The sequence below is a fragment of the Panthera onca genome, chromosome E3, assembly GCF_046562875.1.
Source record: "Panthera onca isolate mPanOnc1 chromosome E3, mPanOnc1 haplotype 2, whole genome shotgun sequence".
Taxonomy (NCBI): Eukaryota; Metazoa; Chordata; class Mammalia; order Carnivora; family Felidae; genus Panthera; species Panthera onca.
The window spans coordinates 27528350-27548419 of record NC_138354.1 but is presented as its reverse complement, the minus strand read 5'-3'; the positions used below and the strand labels follow the sequence as shown (position 1 = coordinate 27548419).

The following is a 20070-nucleotide window of genomic DNA, read 5'->3' as shown; positions in this document are numbered from 1 at the left end:
CAAGAACCCCCTCCTCTAAGGTTTAGGATTTATCTTTATCACAGAAAACGCTGCATCCCCCTCCTTGCTGTATAACAGAGAGTAGAGATGTGCTTGATCCTCCACCAAATTAAATTGGAATCCAGGATTAAATTGGAATTTCCAGAATTAAACTGGGGTTTCAGTTAAAAACATTTTGAAGGCAGAAAAATAGGACTTCTGCGCAGTATTATATATATATATATATTATATATTATATAATGTATACATATTATATATTATATATATTATATATTATATAATGTATATATATTATATATTATATTATATATATTATATATATATATATATTAAAGTATTGTTTATTTGAGCCATAAAGAAAGGTAGTCAGAACAGTAACCCTAAATTGTATTAAGCCCCCAGTGATGCACAGCTTTTGCCAGTACAGCCAGCTATCAAAACAGGAGAGACACAGGAAGAATATTATCTGAGCCTTGGTGGCACCAAATCACTCCATGTTTGGGTTTTAACACCTGAATCCTGGCTCTGATAAAATAGCTATAGTAATAATAATGTATGTCCCCCAGACAGTGGGGCTTTCAGCCATATTTCCATGCCATTTTCAGGGAGTGTCTAAAAGGACAAAGACTTTTTCTTCGGGGGAGACTTGCAGAAGATACAGTTTGGGGTCTGTCACTGCGTTTATCCATCAGTCTGTCAGTGGGTTGTAAGGAACTAATTCATCACTCCATTCTTTTTCTCTTTTCCTGCAAGGAGAGTTGCCAGTGAGGTTCTCAATGTGGCCTTTTAGACAGAAATAAAGCTGTCCTTTTCTCAGAAAAGTGTTTTATTATATTCTCTTGATGAGCCTGAGCTACGCTGGACTCTAGCCCGTGGGACAAAAAGGATGGCAGGGTTGAAAACATTAGCTTGCACCTGCTGGAAGTGTTTGGACCCATCTGCGAAGTAGACATGACCTCACACTACCCTTTCAGCTCTATGTCTCCAGACTCATTCTAACCCTACCGAGGGGGCAGCCCCACCCTCAGGCCACTTTCTGTAAAGGTTCTTTCTCCATATGTTAAATTTGTGTGCTTTGGTGGGTAGGAAGTATAATGGCACAGACAGTTGGCGTGGGGGTTAAAAAGACAAGATTTGGACCCAGGCAGTCTTGGGTTCTGTATTAGCCAGCTCCAGTGGCCCTAACCACCTGTGTGGCTTCAACAAAAGAAATTCCTTTTTATTCCTGGAGGCAGGAAGTCCAAGATCAAGGTGCAGTAAAATTTGGTTCCTTGGTGAGAACTCTCTCCTGGCTTGCAGAGAGCCGTCGTCTCTCTATCCTCAGATGGTGGAGGTAGAAAGACCTATGGCTTCTTCCTGCTCTTGTAAATACACTAATCCCATCACGGGCACACCATTCGCAAGATTTCATCCAAACCTGATCACCTGCCAAAGGTCCCGCTTCCAAATACTATCACGTGGGGGTTAAGGCTTCATTACATGTATGAACTTTGTGGGGGGAGACACAAACACTCAGTCCATAACACCCTCTGAGTCTGTATTTATCAGGATTCTTTTCACGGCAAGTGACAGAAAGCCCAGATCAAAACTGGATTAAGTGCAGAAATGACTTTGTTGATTCACCTGAATATCCGGGGATATTCTCGCATGAGGCACGTCTGGATTCAGGGACTCAAATGGTAACACCTGGAACCATTCTCTCGTCTTTCACTTCCTTCCTTGGTGTAGGTTTTATTCTCAGATAGGCTAAGATATCCCCATCTCCTATAGGCTAGCATTCTATAGCCTGAGCCACCCGAGCCAAGAAAAAAAGACAGCATATTCCCTAAATCTCCAACAAAAGTTCCATACCTGGTTCTTATTGGCCTCCTATGCCCATCTCTGAACCAATAAAAGAGGCAGAAGCATAGGATATTCAGACTGGCCAGTTCTCAGGCACAAAAAGCCCCAAGTCAAATCTACTTGAGCTGCATGCTAATGACAAGGGGGGAAATGTTGAATGAGACAGCAGAGGCCCACTACAGAGCCCCAATTTCTTAGTCTATAAAATTAGAAAATGGTAACAAACTTTGAAGACCGCTATGAGAATGCAATTAAATAATGCTGTTAATGAAATACTACATGGCACCAACAGCACCACCTGGGACTAAATAGATTGTTAATTGTGCACACACATGCACACACGTGCGTGTGTTCCAACGTTCTCATTCCGTAAGGACCTGCCCTTGACATACTTGCTTCCCCTTAGCATAGCATAGCAAATGTATGTCTTCTGTAATGCACGGTAGAAAGCATTACTCAGGCATACTGGCCTTCCTGAGGCAAGATGTTCAAATTAATGAGACCTCAGCAAAGATGAGTAACTCTTCCAAAAGGGACACCTCCAGAGTCTCTCAAGAGGGAGAGACCAATGCCCCCTAAATGCTTTGGATGAGGAAGCCACCAGGGTCTCAGGAATTTCCCACTGAAATGTAAACGGACACAGGAAAGGCTTCATCTTAAATGCCAGCTGATAGACCAGTTATCACTCAGCACCCTCAGCAGGGATTCTTTGAAATAGGACTTGACAGACACTCTGGAGGGAGAAGGGAAAGGAAGGCACATAAGGTGATAGCAGAGAGAGAAAAGGGTGCCTAATTTCTGCTTTTAATTTTTCCTGGGGCAGTTTTCATACATTTCCCTGTCAAATCTGGGCTCGTGAGACACTTAGAAGAATGATGGCAGCTTCAGTGAAGAGAGACCCTATGTGCCAGACTCTAGACAAGGCACTCAGGAGTGTGATTTTATTTAATCCCAGCTCCCCCTGTGCCCTACCTGTGTGGCCTTGGGCAAGTTACAGCAGCTCAAGGAGATGCCATTTCTTTTTTTCAGCTGAAATACCCAACGATAATGGGCTAACACGTATTTACTATATACTGGGCATGTTTTTACATGTATTAACTAATTTAAGGTTTATAATATCCCTATAAGTAGTATTATTTCTATTTTAAAAATGAGACTACTGAGGTTCAGAGAGGTTAAGTAATTTGCCCAAGGTCACATGGCTAGTAAGTGAGAGCCCAGATTTGAACATAGATAAAGGCCAAGCTCTTGGTTTCTATATTGCCTCCTAACACTGAACTTATCAAACAGTGGATGCTCAGGAACATAAACTGTTAGTGCTATTTCTCTAGGCTATTAAGGTGTTAATAATAGAGGAAAATTTTTTTCATCAACATTATCATTATTAGAAGTTTCAACAAAGCTATATTCAAAGGTATTCCAAAGGTATTTAATTTGGAAAATAAAAATAAGAGGACAAACTATCATGTGCTATCTACATCGGTAATACTTGGAGGATTTTAAAGCAAGCAATAGAAACCTATCCTAACACATTCAAGAAAGAATGAATTAGTTATTGAAAGGATACTTGAAAGGTCATAGAAATGAACGGGAGAGCTAAATATCTATATGCTAATATATAGACATGGATGGATATATTAATCAAAAATGGGATTAAGATGGGGTAACTCCTTTCATAATGTATATATATTATCAATGTATTTACCATATTCATGATGTATGCTTTAAAGATCTTATAATTTCATCAGAGGGACAGAAGCAGAAACTCATCAACAGTCTCAAACATAAATGACTTTGCTTCAATCACCTCCCACCCCGGGTCTTGGCTCAAGATTCAGATTGCCATGAGAGAGCTCAGATTGCAAAGCGTGGGCCACTGACTCAGCCCTGTAGCCAGGGGGCAGAGTTCGGAGCCCATGCAACACAGGGAAAGGGTAGTTCCCCAAAGGAAGTGACACAGAGCAAACAAAATAGCCAATGACAAAATACAACTACTCCTGTAACACCAAGACTCCTTCTAAGAATGACAGGACTTCATGGGAGGAGAGGTTCCCATCTAAATTTCAGATCATTGGAAGAGCTTCCAGACAGTCAGAAAGGGCTCAAATCACAGCCCTGTTATACTCTGTCAAGAGTCTGAAGTGCCTCAGACCCTCCTTGAGATTCAAGGCCAGAGCTGGCGAAGGACCTTCAAGGTACTTAAGCAGCTTCCCAAGGTGCAGCACCCAGAAGAAAATGCTAACTGGATTTATGGGGCACGTTATTGATAAACCCAATGACCATGTGTCATAATCAGTATGCCGATGGAGAAGCAAATGGCACTAAAGGCTTTGTATTAACCAGACAGACCCTGAGCATGATTTACATGTTGAGTGCAAACTGCTCCCAGGGGTACCCAATATGACAGGTCTAAACTGCCTCTTCTGCCTTTGCTTCTTGACTCCTTTCTCCATGTCTGAAAGGATTCAGTAGGCAGCATGACCTTTACAATGTCATCATTGCCTGTTACATCTGTGCCTGGAACTGGACTTAGAGATGTACAAATAAACCACACCCATGACTATTGCCTTTGAGATGGGACACAGCCACTGTTGGACATTGTTAAAACACTCTGGACGGAGGTATCATTTCCCCTGCCATTTCGTGAGAGCTGCTTTGATGATACAAGTATATAACATTTATTCATGTTTATCCTTCTAATACATATTAATACCCACTAACAAACAGATCATTTGCTAGAGAGTTATGACTACAAAAAATGTGTAAGATGTAGTTCGCACCTTCAAGTTTCTCATAGCCTAGTGGAGATCCAGCTTATTACAAAATGTACCAAAATAGGAGTGAAAAATCCTTGGTTCTTGTCCCATTCACACCACTTATCTATCTACTCAGACTCAAGCATATCATTTACCCTTGGTTTTTTTTTTTTAATGTTTATTCACTTAATTTAAGAGAGAGAGAGTGAGAGAGAGCGAGCAAATGAGAGAGGGATGGAGAGAGAGGGAGAGAGAGAGAATCCCAAGCAGGCTCTGCGCTGTCAGCACAGAACCTTACACGGGGCTTGAACTCACGGATCATGAGATCATGACATGACACAGATCATGAGATCATCTAATCAGGGGTTGGATGCTTACACTTGATCTTAGCCAAAAGGCTGAGAAGCGATAGGGGTTGGATGCTTAAATAAGTCAGTCAGAGAAAGACAGATATCATATGTTTTCACTCATATGTGGATCTTGAGAAACTTAACAGAAGACCATGAATGAGGGAAGGGTAGGGGGAATAAAATAGTTACAAACAGAGAGGGGTCCCTCACTTACCTTTGTTAATCCCCACTTTCCTCATCTAAAAGATACCACTAATAGTAAGTCTATGCTTGTACCAAAAGGCCATTCAGAAGCTCCAACAATGGAGAGCACACAAAATCGTGTGATTCTCTGCACTCTACAAATTCAGAATGATTCTCACATTCACGTTCATTATCACACATTTCTTGAGCATCAATTATTTGCAGACTCATGCCAAAGACTTGAGATTTGAATCCACTGTAGTGCTTTAGCCTTCAAATAAATCTATTCGTATTTTTGTTAGTTAGGTAGGGCTGTATAACAAAACACACTACACACTGGCTGGCTTTCCCACAGCTCAGGGGGCTGGAAGTCCAGGTGCTGGCGTGGTTGGTTTCTGGTGGAACCTCTCGCCTTGGCTTGCAGATGGCACCTTCTTTCTGTGCCCTCACATGGTCTTTTCTCTGTGCACACAAACTCTTGGTGTCTCTTTCTCTTATTACAAGGACAGCAGTCTGTTGGATTAGGGCTCCACCCTTAAAGATCTCCTTCAATTTTACCTCTTCAAAGGCCTTATCTCCAACTACTTTGGGGTTAGGGTTTCAACCTATGAATTTTGAGGGGACACAATTCAGTTCTTGACACTACTTAAATTGACTAAATTAAGTATTATGACAGAACAGGGAGTTGAGGGGGAAGGGACCTTCAACTTTGCCAAGGCAGCAGCTCAACATTGACATCAGAACTCAGAATTTCTCTGCACACCACAGCCCTGCCCTATCCCACAGCGTGGGCTTCATCCCCATCCCACATCGTCTCACTGAGGTGCCTGCCACCAGAAACCAGGGCAGTGAGCCTCTTTAAACCCAGCACAGTGAAGGAGAAAACTGGATTTCTTTTCCCAGAAGCCCTCATCAAGGCCCTCCTAGCGTTTCATTGGCCCAGATTGGCATGGGCCAGCCCATCCCTGAGCCAATCACTAAGGAGGGAAATGGACTAACCACAACTGGCTTGGATAAAACCACCTGAAGTCAGATGGATTATGTGGAGTTAACTGTGCTTCCTTTCCTCAAGTTTATAGTCTAAAGAAAGAAAGGCTAAAGTGTCATCTAAAAGGGGATTCTAGGAAGGTAGATTTTTCTTTTCAATTTTTCTTAACATGTATGCCCACTCTGTGTCCATCTGGCCAAAAAAGACAAAGTTTGGAAGTGGATTTCAAATGAAGAGATGGTTTCATGGGGAAATGAGGCAGCTACATGACAAACTTTTCACCTCTTCACTAGGGGGAGAAAGAAACTCCTTTCTGATCACCTATATGCCAGTCATTGTGTGTGTTACTAGTTCATGATCTCCTTTTATGCTCATACCATACCGAGAACACTGGTAGGATGAACATTACTCCCCCTAAAGTCAAAGCAGAGGCCCAGAACTTCAAAAAAGTGTTTAAGGTCACACAGCTAATGGTGGAATCAGAAGCAGAACCCAGGTGTGTCTGGCTCCACATCCATATTATTTGCAGAACATCATGACAGACTCTTAAAGACAGGTGAAGACTTTCCTGATTTTCTCCCTTTTATAATAGCTACAACAACAGTAATAAGTACCATTTACTGAGCACTCACTACGTGCCAGGGATTGTACAGGATATTAAAACATTATAGCGACAACAACAAAAATGTATGTAGGACTTAAATACACCTCCCCACAAAAGTGAATGCACTGAAGCTTCATGGAGAAAAGCTCTTATAAAGACCATTTTAAAAGACCTGAATAGATTAAGACAAACACTAAGTTCACAAATAGGATAACTTAACATTGTAAGCATATTAATTTCCCCCCATCATTAAACCGTGGACTTAATGCAGTTCTATTCAAATGTCCAGCAGAGTTTTTTGAGGAATTTGAAAAACTGATTCTAAAACATATACAGAAATATAAAAGGCATGAATATGTAAAGTAATTTTGAAAAAAAAAACAGGAATAATAGTAGGATTCATTTTACTGAATACTAAAACCTATTACTAAGTCACAGTAATTCTTTTTTAAGTGTGGTGTAGTCTTAGGAACAGATAAATAAATCAATGAAGCATCACAGAGATTCCAGAAACAGTCCTACATGTATAGGAGACTTGGCATTATACCCAATTGGGAAAGATTGAATTGTGTGGTAGATTTTGTTGGGAAAATTGATTCCCTGTATGGGAAAAATAAAATTGGATTCCTTCCTTCACACCTGAATGCAAAAGATAGTTTTCACTCTTATGTGGATCCTGAGAAACTTAACAGAAACCCATGGGGGAGGGGAAGCGAAAAAAAAAGAGATTAGAGTGGGAGAGAGCCAAAGCATAAGAGACTCTTAAAAACTGAGAACAAACTGAGGGTTGATGGGGGGTGGGAGGGAGGGGTGGGTGGGTGATGGGTATTGAAGAGGGCACCTTTTGGGATGAGCACTGGGTGTGGTATGGAAACCAATTTGACAATAAATTTCATATAAAAAAAGAAGAAAATGGAGGAAATACCTTTGTGACTTTACAATTGTACAGATTTTAAAGCAAGATCTAAAAAGAGCCAGCTATAAGGGGAAAACGTGAAGTGTTCAACTGCATTAACACTGCGATTTCTGCCCAGAAAAGGACATAATCTACACACTGAACACTTCTGTGGACCACGAGATGTGTGCAATGTCTAAAACTTGGCTGGTGTTGAAATCTACAGAAACCTCTACAACACAGCAGGAAAAAATCAGGAAACCCAATAGAAAAAAGGGTAAAGTCTATGAAAAGAAAATTAATAGAAGAGGAAACACTAATGGCTAACAAGTATATGAAGAGATACTCAACTTCATTAGTAATCAGAGAAAAGCAAATTAAACCAACAATGATACCACTTTACATCCATCGTATTGGCAAAAATTACAAAGTCAGAGAACATCAAGGGCTAGGGAGAAGTGTAAACTAAGCAGCCATTCCAAGCAGCAATCTCTCAGTACTCAGGGCAATTAACTGTTCATCTACCCAACAATCCCCGTGGGTGGATATGTGCCTCAGAGAAACTCTTACACAAAACCACAAGGATGCATGCGTGAGACTGTTCACCATAGTTTTCCTTGTGACAGTAAAGACTTTGAAAGTGTTCTTTCATCACTAAGGGAATGGATAAGCAAATCATAGTCTATGCATATGTTGGCCCCCCAGGCCACAGTCAGAAGGTACTGAATTAGATTTACATACAACATGAGGAGATGTCAAAAATACAGTGTTGAGTGGGAAAAAGTGAGGTTTGAGGTAACCTTTAAACCCATAAGTGGGTTTTACCATTTATGTAAATTAGTCAAAGCCAACTCTAGATATTTTATCAATTATATACATAATTGTAAATTAACATATGAAAGGAGAACTAGAGAAATCTCCATTCCATATGCTAGAAGAAACACTTGTGGTGTGGGAGGAGCGAAAGAAAGAATGGGAGAAGGAGGAGAACATAACGAAAGGAAAGAAAATCGTGGCGAACTCGCTCTGACCAGCAAATCTGAATATATCTACTCTGTGTCCCTGAAGTACCTACCTTGCTCACCAAAAATGAGCACTGTCACATTTAATGCTCACAAAAACCACCATGAATGTAAGTATTGATGTTGGTCCTATTTTTGTTTTAAAAACAGAGAGGGTAGGCAGCTTGTCCCAGGCCGTGGAGCAAATCAGTGGAAGGTCAGGGATCTGAAACAGGCCGCGTGCCTCTGGTTCCTCACACTTAGCATCACTGTCTACCACTCGTGTTCAGAGAACTTCAGTGAAGCTCCATGTGGTAGTGCGTAACAAAGTATGAGTCTATTAATTCCCTTGCAGCTGAGCTTTCTTAGTTTCTAAGATGTCCGCTAATACAGGCTTATTTTTAGTGGACTAGTAACACCTGACCAAGCAAAACAACTTCAGCTCAACAATTTCACAGCTTCTCCTGAAAAACAAACCCTAAACAAAAACTGTTTCTTGCGGCCCGTCTTTCTGCATGACGCAGCAACTTGTACTGTAGACCATCTTTTCCCAAATAAGTTGCATAAGATTTTCAGTGCCAAGTGTACAGTTATATAAGAGTCAAAATCTATAGAAACTCAATATGCCATTTTGCTTCGCCGTAACGAAAGCTCCCAACAGCAAATTTGTTTTCTGAAATTATATTATAGCAAAAAAAAAAACGCAGTCTTGAAAGTTCCAGAGAACCAAATACTGGTAGCCTTAGATAATGCCTGGCACATTGTCTGTGTTTGTTAAATGTTAAGTGGATGGGTAAAATTGATGGTTAGGTGGGTGGAGGATGAATGGGTAGATGGATGTGTGTGTGGGGGGGGGGGGTTGGGGGTGGATGGATGGATGGATGGGTAGATGGATGAATGGCTAGATGGATGGGTGTTCGGTGGGTGGATGGATGGATGTGTGGGTGGCTGGGTGGGTGGAGGATGAATGGATAGATGGATGTGTGGGTGGGTGAGTGGATGGATGGATGGATGGATGTGTGGGTGGGTGGATGGATGGATGAATGGCTAGATGGATGGGTGGTTGGTGGGTGGATGGATGGATCAGTGGATAGATGGATGGATGGGTGGGTGGATGGATGGATGGCTGGTGGGTAAGTGAGTAGGTAAATTATATGCATTCTTGACTTCATGGCTGGGATTTTTAGCTAATGACATAACCTACATGTTTCCATGAGTACATGAGGGTGACGACATATTTCACCCCCTCCCCCAAAATGTCCTTGAAACTTTTAGTGCTATTTCCAGCTGCTATTTTCTCTTAACTTTCATGAAACTCATTAATCTGCCAATGACTACTGCAAAAGTACAAGCAGCCTGGAGGATGACAGCAGTGTGACTTAGTTCAAAAGCCAGCCTACGGACCCTGAAGACTTTGGAAATTGTTTCTTGTTCTTTCTTCCCCTGCATTTTTTTTTTTTTTTTTTTTTTTTTTGCCTAGTCTTGGTGTTGGGAGAAAAGAGAAGAAAACTCATCATTAGCTTAACAGAATGTCAGTGCTTTCAAACAGAGAGAGCTACATCAGACCCTGGGCTCAGCTCTCATGTTCTTAGATGCCCTGAGAAATGTGTTTCCTTGAGGTGCCCTTTAGAGCTGTCGGTTCCATCTAACAAAGTCCTAGTCTCTGCCTCTAAATATCTAACTTGCTGCCTCCCTCCACACATTGAGCTTGCCTGCCTGCCACTGCAGTGCCCCTTACACTGGGCAAAGTCACCAGAATTCCATTATGAAATACGCCCATGATATAGACCGGGACTCAAGAGACCAGAGACTAAGAAGTGAAAAATTACAATTCGGATTCCTAAAACAATCATTTCAGTTTCCATAAAAGATTTCCCCACTGGAGCCATTTTCACTTGAGCTTTGTCCAGCACCATTAAGCAGTGTTCTGCCTGCTCACAAGTTATAAGGAGCTCAAGAGCAGATTCAGTAACATGCATGCAGCTCCCTTTCATAAAATGTCTGCACCGCTTTCTGCATGGTAATCCACCCCAATGGAGCCTTCATTAACCTATCTATATTGGATGAATGAACATCCCAAAGACCCCTCTCTTCAGCTTATAGAATATCTTTCTCAATTCTCAGTTGAAGCAGGACATTTCAGGATTATAGGATTATATTTTGTGAATGCTAGTTCCTGGCATTGGGTAAGTCCCTTAACCATCCGAAGCCTAAATTTGCTCATGTGTAAAATGGAAAGAAAAATACTCACCTTCCAGAGTTGTTGTGAAGATTTCTTCAGCCAGTCTATAGTTTTTGAGAACCTACTCCTCTAAGCAAGACTCTAGAGTGAGGGAGTGCTGGGGTCCAAAGATAACACATGAGTGTTGAGAGGTCAGGGAGTTCACAGGTGAGAGAGAGACACAAGCCAATAACTACAACGTAGTAAGTGCTAGTGTAGGAAGTAAGAAAACTGGATTTGGAGTCATTCTGTCCTGGGTTGAAATCCTGTTTCCACCACTTCCTCATTGCATGACACTGGGAAACTACTTAAACTTTCCCAACCTCATCTTATCAACGGAGATAATGATACCTCTGTCCTGATTCTGTAAGGATTAAATTAGCTATACTGGTAAAACACCTAGCATAGTGTCAAGACCATAAAAAGTATTAAATAGAAGAATACATTAAGTGTTATGGGAAACTCACAAGATGGACTGAGCACACATGAATGTGCCAAGCACGGTGTCTGATATGCAAAAAGCACATTACAAACGTTAGCCTGTATCGCTGTCTACATCAACTCTCCCATTCAAATAAGGTGATTGCTTAATTTGAGCAAAACAAAGAAAGAACTAGAAATGGACCCAAGATCTTAGAGATGCAAGGCTGGGAGAAGATACCAGTGGCCAGCTGCCAGGAAATCTCATTCTGAATTCTCTAGGGCACAGATAAGCACAACTGCATTCACAAGGAACTACTGAGCCCCCGGGGTAGAGCAGGGGGAGGACAGGGCATAGCACAAATCCCATATCCACAGAGTATGAACATGGGACAACCATGAGTAATTCTAGCAACGACAATTCTTGGAAAGACAGGAGATATGCTGGGCCAAGGCCCTCTGATGAGCTGTGGCCTGGAGCAGGTGCACCTACCTGCAGACGGTCCATTATACAATGGTGACCACTGAGAACACGAGAGAAAATAGGGCTGATCTATTATTGTAGACACGGGTAATGCTGCTGTTGCACATGCTCTCCTACATATGAGACTTTACTGAAAGTTATAAAACACAAGTGTTTAAGACTCTTTTGGAGGCAAGTGGCCAACAAAACGGACTTAAGCAAAAAATTAAAATTGATTAGCTTGCCTAATTGATGAGTAAAACTTCAGGCATAATTAGACTCAAGAATTCAAGTGATCTCATCAGGAATCTGTCTTCCTCCACTTCTTGGCTGTCTTTCTCTGTCCTGTCTTCCTTCGAGAGTACTCTTCCCATGGAGAGGGAAGATAACCATAAGCAGGTTTATATCTCATTCTTTAACGAATTCCAATCAAGAAAGTTCTCATTTCCGGTAGTCGTAGTACAAGTCCCAGGATTCTCACTGGCTCTGATTGGTCCACCTTGAGCAAGGATGTTTTGATTGGCCAGGTCTGGGTCATACGCCTCTCCTCGCAGTAGGAATAGAGCTAGCCTATGTGAACCACCTGCCCTCAAAGGAAAATTGAGACGTTATTACTCTAAGGGTCACAAATTTGTGAACAGGTAAAAACTCCAGATATTGACTACATTTTCCTGCTGTTCTTTTTCTAGGCATCCATAGAACATCTGCAAATATAGGCAGAAGTTAACCAATCTCCTAAGATGTCAGCGGGGGAAAATAGACGAACAGACTCAGAAATGTCATCACGGCAGTTAATTGTGTGAAATTTATCACCCCGATTGATCACACAGCATTTAGCTTTAAGAACACCAAGCCTCCAAATTGCTGGGTTGTTTTTTTTTGTTTTTTTTGTTTTTTTTGTTTTTTTTGTTTTTTTTTTACGACTGTGAGGCAAGGTTTACCAAAAGTAGCAGATATGACTGTGACTTACAAAATGAGAAAAGTAAACAAGAAACACAATTTGATATGATTTAATAAAAGATTTGTTTCCACCACTTCTCCTGGGAACCTCGGCACATTTTCTTTTTAGAGACAGTTATTATCTCTACCTTTATTGAACAAAGGCATCGGAACCCAGCTGGTGAAGATCTGTAAAGAAAATCATTCTTTTATTAATAAGGCTGTTATTAGCAAGGGAAAAAAATCCATGTTTGGGGGTTTGCACTGAAGTTACAGGCCATTTCAAAGAAATACGGCTGACTACCACCAACATTATTTCAGGCAATTTCATGATCAAATGTCCTATTAGGTTGTTTAAAATTTTTATAGAGACTGTAAATCAGAACTATTTTCTATTTGCCCTAAATATTTAGGTGCAACAGGGAAAGCAGATCAAATTAAAGGGTATTGTGCACATTTTTTACTGGGATCTCCCAGGAATATAAATCATTCCACTTGCAGTCTGGAGTTCCTGGGTAAACATGTTGGTGAGAACAACATTCGATGCTCCTCCAGTGCTCTCATTAAAAGGATGATCTGGACATTAAAACAATAAAAAATAAAAAATAAATGGGGCATCTGGGTGGCTCAGTCGGTTAAGCGTCAACTTTGGCTCAGGTCATGATCTCACGGTTTGTGAGTTCGAGCCCCGCATAGGGCTCTGTGCTGACAGCTCAGAGCCTGGAGCCTGCTTCGGTTTCTGGGTCTCCCTCTCTCTCTGCCCTTCCCCTGCTCCCGCTCTGTCTTTCTCTGTCTCAAAAATAAAACATTAAAAAAAATTTTTTTAATAAATAAATAAATAAATAAATGGATGATCTGGGTAACAACAGCAGTACCAGGTTCTTCCCCATCTTCAATTTTTTTTTTTTTTTTTGTCAAGATTCAAAGGATACTACTCAAACTCTCCCCAGAGATCCTAGAGGAATAAGTTTTGAACTACTTTATTCCATTGGTTCAGCCCTGAACAATACCACGGGACAAGAATCAGAGGAAGACAGGGGGGACAGACAGAGATCTGTAGACATGCCAGAAGAAATCATTCTTTCTTTTTATTTTATTTTATTTTTTTTTTCAACGTTTATTTTTTTATTTTTGGGACAGAGAGAGACAGAGCATGAACGGGGGAGGGACAGAGAGAGAGGGAGACACAGAATCGGAAACAGGCTCCAGGCTCCGAGCCATCAGCCCAGAGCCCGACGCGGGGCTCGAACTCACGGACCGTGGGATCGTGACCTGGCTGAAGTCGGACGCTTAACCGACTGCGCCACCCAGGCGCCCCTCATTCTTTCTTTTTAGAAACAGAGAGTCAATATCCATCAAATGTTAAGTTGCATATCCCTTGATCTAGCAATTTCTGCTTAGAGATTTAACCTACTGATATACTCACACATGTGCATAAAGATAGATGTTCCAGGGTACTTAATGCAGCCTTGGTTATGGTAGCAAAAGATTGGACATAATCCAAATGTCTTTCAATATGGCTCTGATTAAATAAATTACAGCACAGCCTCACAGCGGAAAACAATGTAGCCATTAAACACAATGAAATGGGCCTCGCTGAACTGAAATGGCACCACCTCTAAGATACATTGTTAAACAGAAGAGAAGAAGGGAGATACAGAGGAACAAGTGTAGTGGAATGCCATTTTCTATTAAAAACATTTTTTTAACGTTTATTCATTTTTGAGAGATGGAGAGAGACAGAGCATGCACGAGAGACAGGCAGAGAGAGACAGGCAGACACAGAATCGGAAGCAGGCTCCAGGCTCTGAGCTGTCAGCACAGAGCCCGACGCGGGGCTCGAACCCATGAACGGTGATATCATGACTTGGACCGAAGTTGGACGTTTAACCAACTGAGCCACCCAGGCGCTCGCATTTTGTATTTTTTTTAATGTAAGAAAATATTTGGTTCTGTATGTTAACTCAACCAGAATTAAAATAAAAACTTAACACTAAAAAAACCAAAATATTTGTTTGTGCACACACAGAATATCTCTGAAAAGAAACCTAGGATTTGCCTCTTGGGAAGGGCCACCCTTATGTTCACTGTTATATCTTTCAGTACTCCTTTTTGAAGTTTTTACCATGTATGCATATGTAATTTTTTAAGTAAAAATTTAGACAAGGGGAGTTCAGTTGGTTAAGCATCTGACTTTGGCTCAGGTCATGATCTCATTGCTCGTGGGTTCAAGGCCCGCATCGGGTTCTTGCTGACAGCTTGCAGCTCGAGCCTGGAGCCTGCTTCGGATTCTGTCTCTGTCTCTCTGCCCTCCCCTGCTCAAGGTCTGTCTGTCTGTCTCTCTTTCTCTCTCAAATATAAATAAACTTTAAAAAAATTATTTTTAAATTTAGACAAAAAGGATAATGGTGCTTTGCAATAAATCTAACAGGAAATAGAAAAGATTTCTTGAAAAAAATTAGCAAAATACTCAGACATACATGAGATTTCTGAAAAAATGGAGAAGTACCTCACTTCCTTGAATACTATGAAAGACTGACTTACTGTTTCCAACCTTTTACTCCTTGCATTACAGAATTAAACATCCTTGTACCTTTGACATTTTCTCACTGTGGGTAGAGTATTCTTTCTGACCCGTGGTTGTCAGTCTTGGTCATGTGACTTGCTATGGCCAGTAGTGTGAGTAGATGCAATGGAAGCAGAGACTTTAAATGTGCCTCTGTGACTCTGCTTGATCTCTTGAACTTCTGCCATCGACCGTGAGAAGATCAAACCTTGCGTAGCCAATGGTCCCAGGATGAGGAGATACATACAACAGACCTGGGCCTGGAATCAAGCAAGCTGATCCAGCAGAGCCCCGCAGAATCACAGCCCACATGCAGACCTGTGAGAAAAATCATTTTTGTGGTAAGCAAAGATTTGGGGGGGGGGGCGGTGTATGTTACACAGTTTTATCACAGCCACATCTGACTGATACAGATGGGAAGACTAACTTACTTGCTTTGGCGCTCTCCCACCTCCTCTAGGAAATTGTTCCCAATTAACCCTACCACCACACAAGACTGTGATCTCTTCACAGCCACAGACAGATCCTTCAGGACAGAAACTGTGTGTTATCACTCCCTGTGTCCCTAGACGTCTGCACAATGCCTGGCACAGGATTCTAAAAATTAAAAAAAAAAAAAAACCTTTCTCTGACCAACCTCTCTAAAGTACTTGCCTGCATCCAACAGTTAGTCAGCATCATATCACACAGACCATTAATCACAATCTGTAATCATCCTATTATTTTGTTATCTTGTCTCTCTCACTGGAACATTAACTCCCCGGAGGAAATGAATCAGTGAATTCCTTACTCTGATTTTTATAAGGCTTCAGACATCTGTTGTGCCACATTCTCCAAATTTCTTAGCCTACCCTTCAAGGCCTTGCAAAAGCTGGCCCCAAACTGTTCCCAGCCCTATCACCCAGTGTTTCCCTTAAGAAATACCATGCAGTCTTTTCACCACCCACACTTTTTCTTCTTCTGAAACATTATCCAAGATATTCCCTCTACAAATTCCCTCTGGTATGAGTACGCTTTCCTACCATTCCTGCTTATCTAAATCCCGACCATTGGTATTATTTGGGATTAGGTTCAGCTATGATTTCACCGTAAAACTCAAAACACCAGTGGCCTAAAAAAGGCAAAAGTTTATCCCTTTTGCTTAATAAATTTAGAAGTAGTCAGAATAGGATTAGAAAGGCAATCTATGGCTTCAGAGGAACAGGATCCTCCTAAGTTATTGTTCTGCACTGGGTTCCTTCCATTCCTAAACTCCCTTCCTGACCCAGAATGGCTGCTGGAGCTCCAGCTATTACATTCTCATTCTCATCATTAGGGAGCAAGAAATATGGAAGAAAAGCATGCTTCCTCCCTATAAAGAAATCTGCTCCCCAGCCCAGGAATCATACACAACACAGTCACTTACATGTCGCCCAACAAAACCTAGTTATGCAGACACACCTAGCTGCATGGGAAATTGTATTAACTAGTTTGATACATCACAAACCACCAAGTCCTAACACAGTAGCTTAAAACAATAAGCATTTACCCACCACATGATTCTATGCATTGGTAATTTGGGCTCAGTTCAGCTAGGCGGTTTTTGTGGCCTTGGGTGAGTACTCATGTGCCTGTAGTTAGCTGTCTGGTTGGCTGGTCTAGGATGACCTCAGCTAGGAAAGTTTGTCCCTGCTCCAAACAGGCTCCTATCGTCCAGAAGGCTAACTCTGGCTTGGTCACATGATGGTCGGGCAGGATTCCACAAGGGTGAGTGGAGGTATGCAAGGCCTCTGGAGGCCTAGGCTTGGGATTAGCCCAATGTCACTTCCATTGCATTGTACTGAACAAAGCAAATCACAAGTCTGGCTTGGATTCAAGAATGGGGAAAGACTCCATCACTAAACAGGAGGTGCTACCAAGTCACCCTGCGAAAGGATGTGCGTACAGGAAGAGAAATAATCGTGGCGAGTGTTGCAAGCAAGATTCCAAAGAAGTATTATCTTTCTTGGGGGTGAGGGGGATGAGCCGGCTAAAAATTAGGTATTCTGTTACGGAAGTAGAGAGGAATGGATATTGGGGAACAGCCTGCATTCTCTATGACACCAACTTTCAAAGCCCAGTTCTAAATGCACTTCCTCCTCCTGGAAGCCTTCCTTGAACCACTGAGCTAGAATTCTGGCCACAAAAGACTATCACTTGTAAGTTTTATGACTCTCTCATAACTACCCATGGAGAGATGTTGGCCCATGAGTATCTGTGGAGAGTGATAGGAGGTAAGCCCTTACCCGTCCTCTGAAGCCACCATGAGCTTGGACACCATCTTTGCTGAGATCCTAACATTTCTGTTGAAACAAGTACCTTTATTATTTGAAAGTAACAAATCTTTTGTTTAAATGGCAGGAGAATAAATTTGTTACTCTTGTTTTCAGCACACCCACAAGAGGAACAAAGAATCCACGTGACCCAAGGATAACAGGTCAAATACTAAAATCTAGAAGGAATCCCTTAGCACCCAGAACATAAATAGATATACACACTCCTCATCAGAAAGGGTGTTGGAACTAGTCCATGGATACGTTAGCATTTTCTTTCTCCCTCTCTAATTCTTTTTCCTCTCTTGATGACTGGAATATAAATCAGTAGCCTAGAGTCCTTCTGGTTAACAAGGTTCTCATTTGGGAGGTTGCAGCCTAGGAGGCTATTAAAAAGAGAAAGAAAAGCTTCTTCTATAAACATTTCCTGCCAGCTGCTGAGGGCTGGAGAGGAGGGGAGGGCACCAGGGTGACAGCACAGAACAGGACCATTAGGGGAAGAAAATCTGAAAAGCAGAGTAAGAAATCTTGGTCCAAGTCTCTGGCAGATGATCCATGAATAGAAGTCTAACACACAAAGAGAACCACCATCCCCCCTCCCCCCCCCCCAGGCAAGACAGACAAGAGGAAAAGAGCCTTCTACCGATCCAAATGGGCCACCGCTGTCCAAAGCACAGCAGAAATCCCTGCAGGTGCCTGCAGAATGTCTTAGAGTAAAATACTTAGGCTTTAGAAGCTGGAGGAGGGGTGGCCTCATGCCTCAGCATCCTCCACCAACTCCTACAATAATGATAATAAGAACCTGCATCTGTTGGGTTATCATTGTGTGCCGGCACCACAATGAGTATCTTATGTGCGTTAATTATCTCCACCAACCTTCGCCACAATGCCACCATGCTGGAGCTACTATTCTTGCCGTTTTATCCACAGGCCTGGTGACGCTCATAATTTGCCCAAGGTCATTTGTTTAAGAAGTGGAAGAGCCACAGTTCGATACCAGTTTCTCTGACTGCACAGGCCGTACTCTTGGACCTCTGCACCATCCTGCCCTTTTATACCGTGACGGAGTGAAAGAGGATGTGCCAGATACTAACAGAGAATTATCTACCTCCAAGATGACCCAGGGGAGGAAAATGCTGGTGGAGACAGTCTTTTTCATTGAAGAACTCCTCAACTTTGAGAAAAGACATCTGAAAATGCACAAATAAGAATTAGGCAACAACAACAGTGGTAATAAATGGACTAATTATATCGTACCAGGCACTGTGCTATTTTATGGACAGTATCACTTCATCTTTAGCCATAAAAAAATTGATGCTCCCATTTTAGGGATGAGAAAACAGAGGCACAGAGAAGTCACATGGCCAGGATCTCACACCCAAGGACCAGCAGAGCTAGAATTCAAAGGCAAGTCTGAGGCCAAAGAGCAAGCTCATTTCCAGCCCCAAGGTGTCGCCCCAAGCAAGTGGGCGATTCAGTCATTTGCTGCTTCATTTTATCCTTCAAATATACATTAATATTCCCTGCATTTAGACACTGTTTTAATTCCTGATATGGGAAAGGAGCCTAGAAAGAAAACCTTCCTGTTTCCATCTGACTAAAAAAGAACAATCGCTGAGATGAAGAAGGAGTAAGGAAGGCAGACAGTTCTCTGGAGGGGGAAGATGAAAAGTTCCTGAGATCCCAACATACGTAGTCTGCCCTGACATCCTTGATCAGGAAAAGCAGCTGGAGGATGGCTGACCTGGCAGTGGTTGAGGTGGGAGCTGGGACAGGGTTGGTAGGGGAGAATCCAGGGAAGAAGGGGCAAGAATGGAGTAAGGAGAAGGTTGGGGCCAGGATCGTTTGTGGATGGCTGGGAGATGCTGGTCTCCAAGGCAGCAGGATGTGTCATGGTCACAGTCAGGGTCACTAGAGTCACTGCCTGGATTCAAACCCAGCTCCTTTCTGTACTAGCTCTAGTTATCTTACAGTCCTTTCTCCCCTAAAGTAAGTAAGTAAGTGCCTGACAAGTACCTGACCCCATATCTACTACCTGGTGATTACTACTGTAACGTATCTCCAGGGCTCTGCTAAACCTGGGATTGAAACCAGGAAGGGTGAAGTCTATGGTAGCAATAGGAATAATTAACAACAATAACTTAATTTTGTCAGTATTAGTTATCTCCGCTGTGTAACAAATGACCCCCAAACTTAGTAACTTAGTAATTATCTCACAGTTTATATTGCTCAGTTTAGCTTATCTGGGTGCCTCTGAGTCAAGATTTCTCCTGAGATTGCAATTAAGCCATCAGACATCGCAGTCTCATTTGAGGATTCAACTGGGGCAATCTCCTTCCCAAGCTTATTTCTGTGGTTATTGGCAGGCCTTGACCCCTTACCACATGGACCTCGCCACAGGACTGATTCATGATATGATAGCTGGCTTCCCTAGAAAGCCATCCTAGAACTAACACCTAAGACAGAAGTAGTTTTTTTTTTATAACCTAATTGCAGAAGTGATAGCCCATTACTTCTGCCATATTCAATTCATTAGAAGTCTAGCCCACCC

At 42.0% G+C, this 20070-nt stretch overlaps 1 long non-coding RNA gene across 3 annotated transcripts in view; it reads right to left on the bottom strand.

Annotated features, from left to right (window-relative positions):
* The window catches only part of LOC132689133 (uncharacterized), a 237807-nt gene that overhangs the window by 125824 nt on the left and 91913 nt on the right, over window positions 1-20070 (bottom strand). For 2 of the 3 annotated variants that reach the window (XR_013553004.2, XR_013553005.2), the window contains exon 2: window positions 15256-15546. This is a non-coding gene — a long non-coding RNA (uncharacterized LOC132689133). Of the gene's footprint in view, window positions 1-11753; window positions 12307-12811; window positions 12852-15255; window positions 15547-20070 lie in introns of all 3 variants that reach the window. The other variant, XR_013553003.2, reaches the window with a different exon arrangement.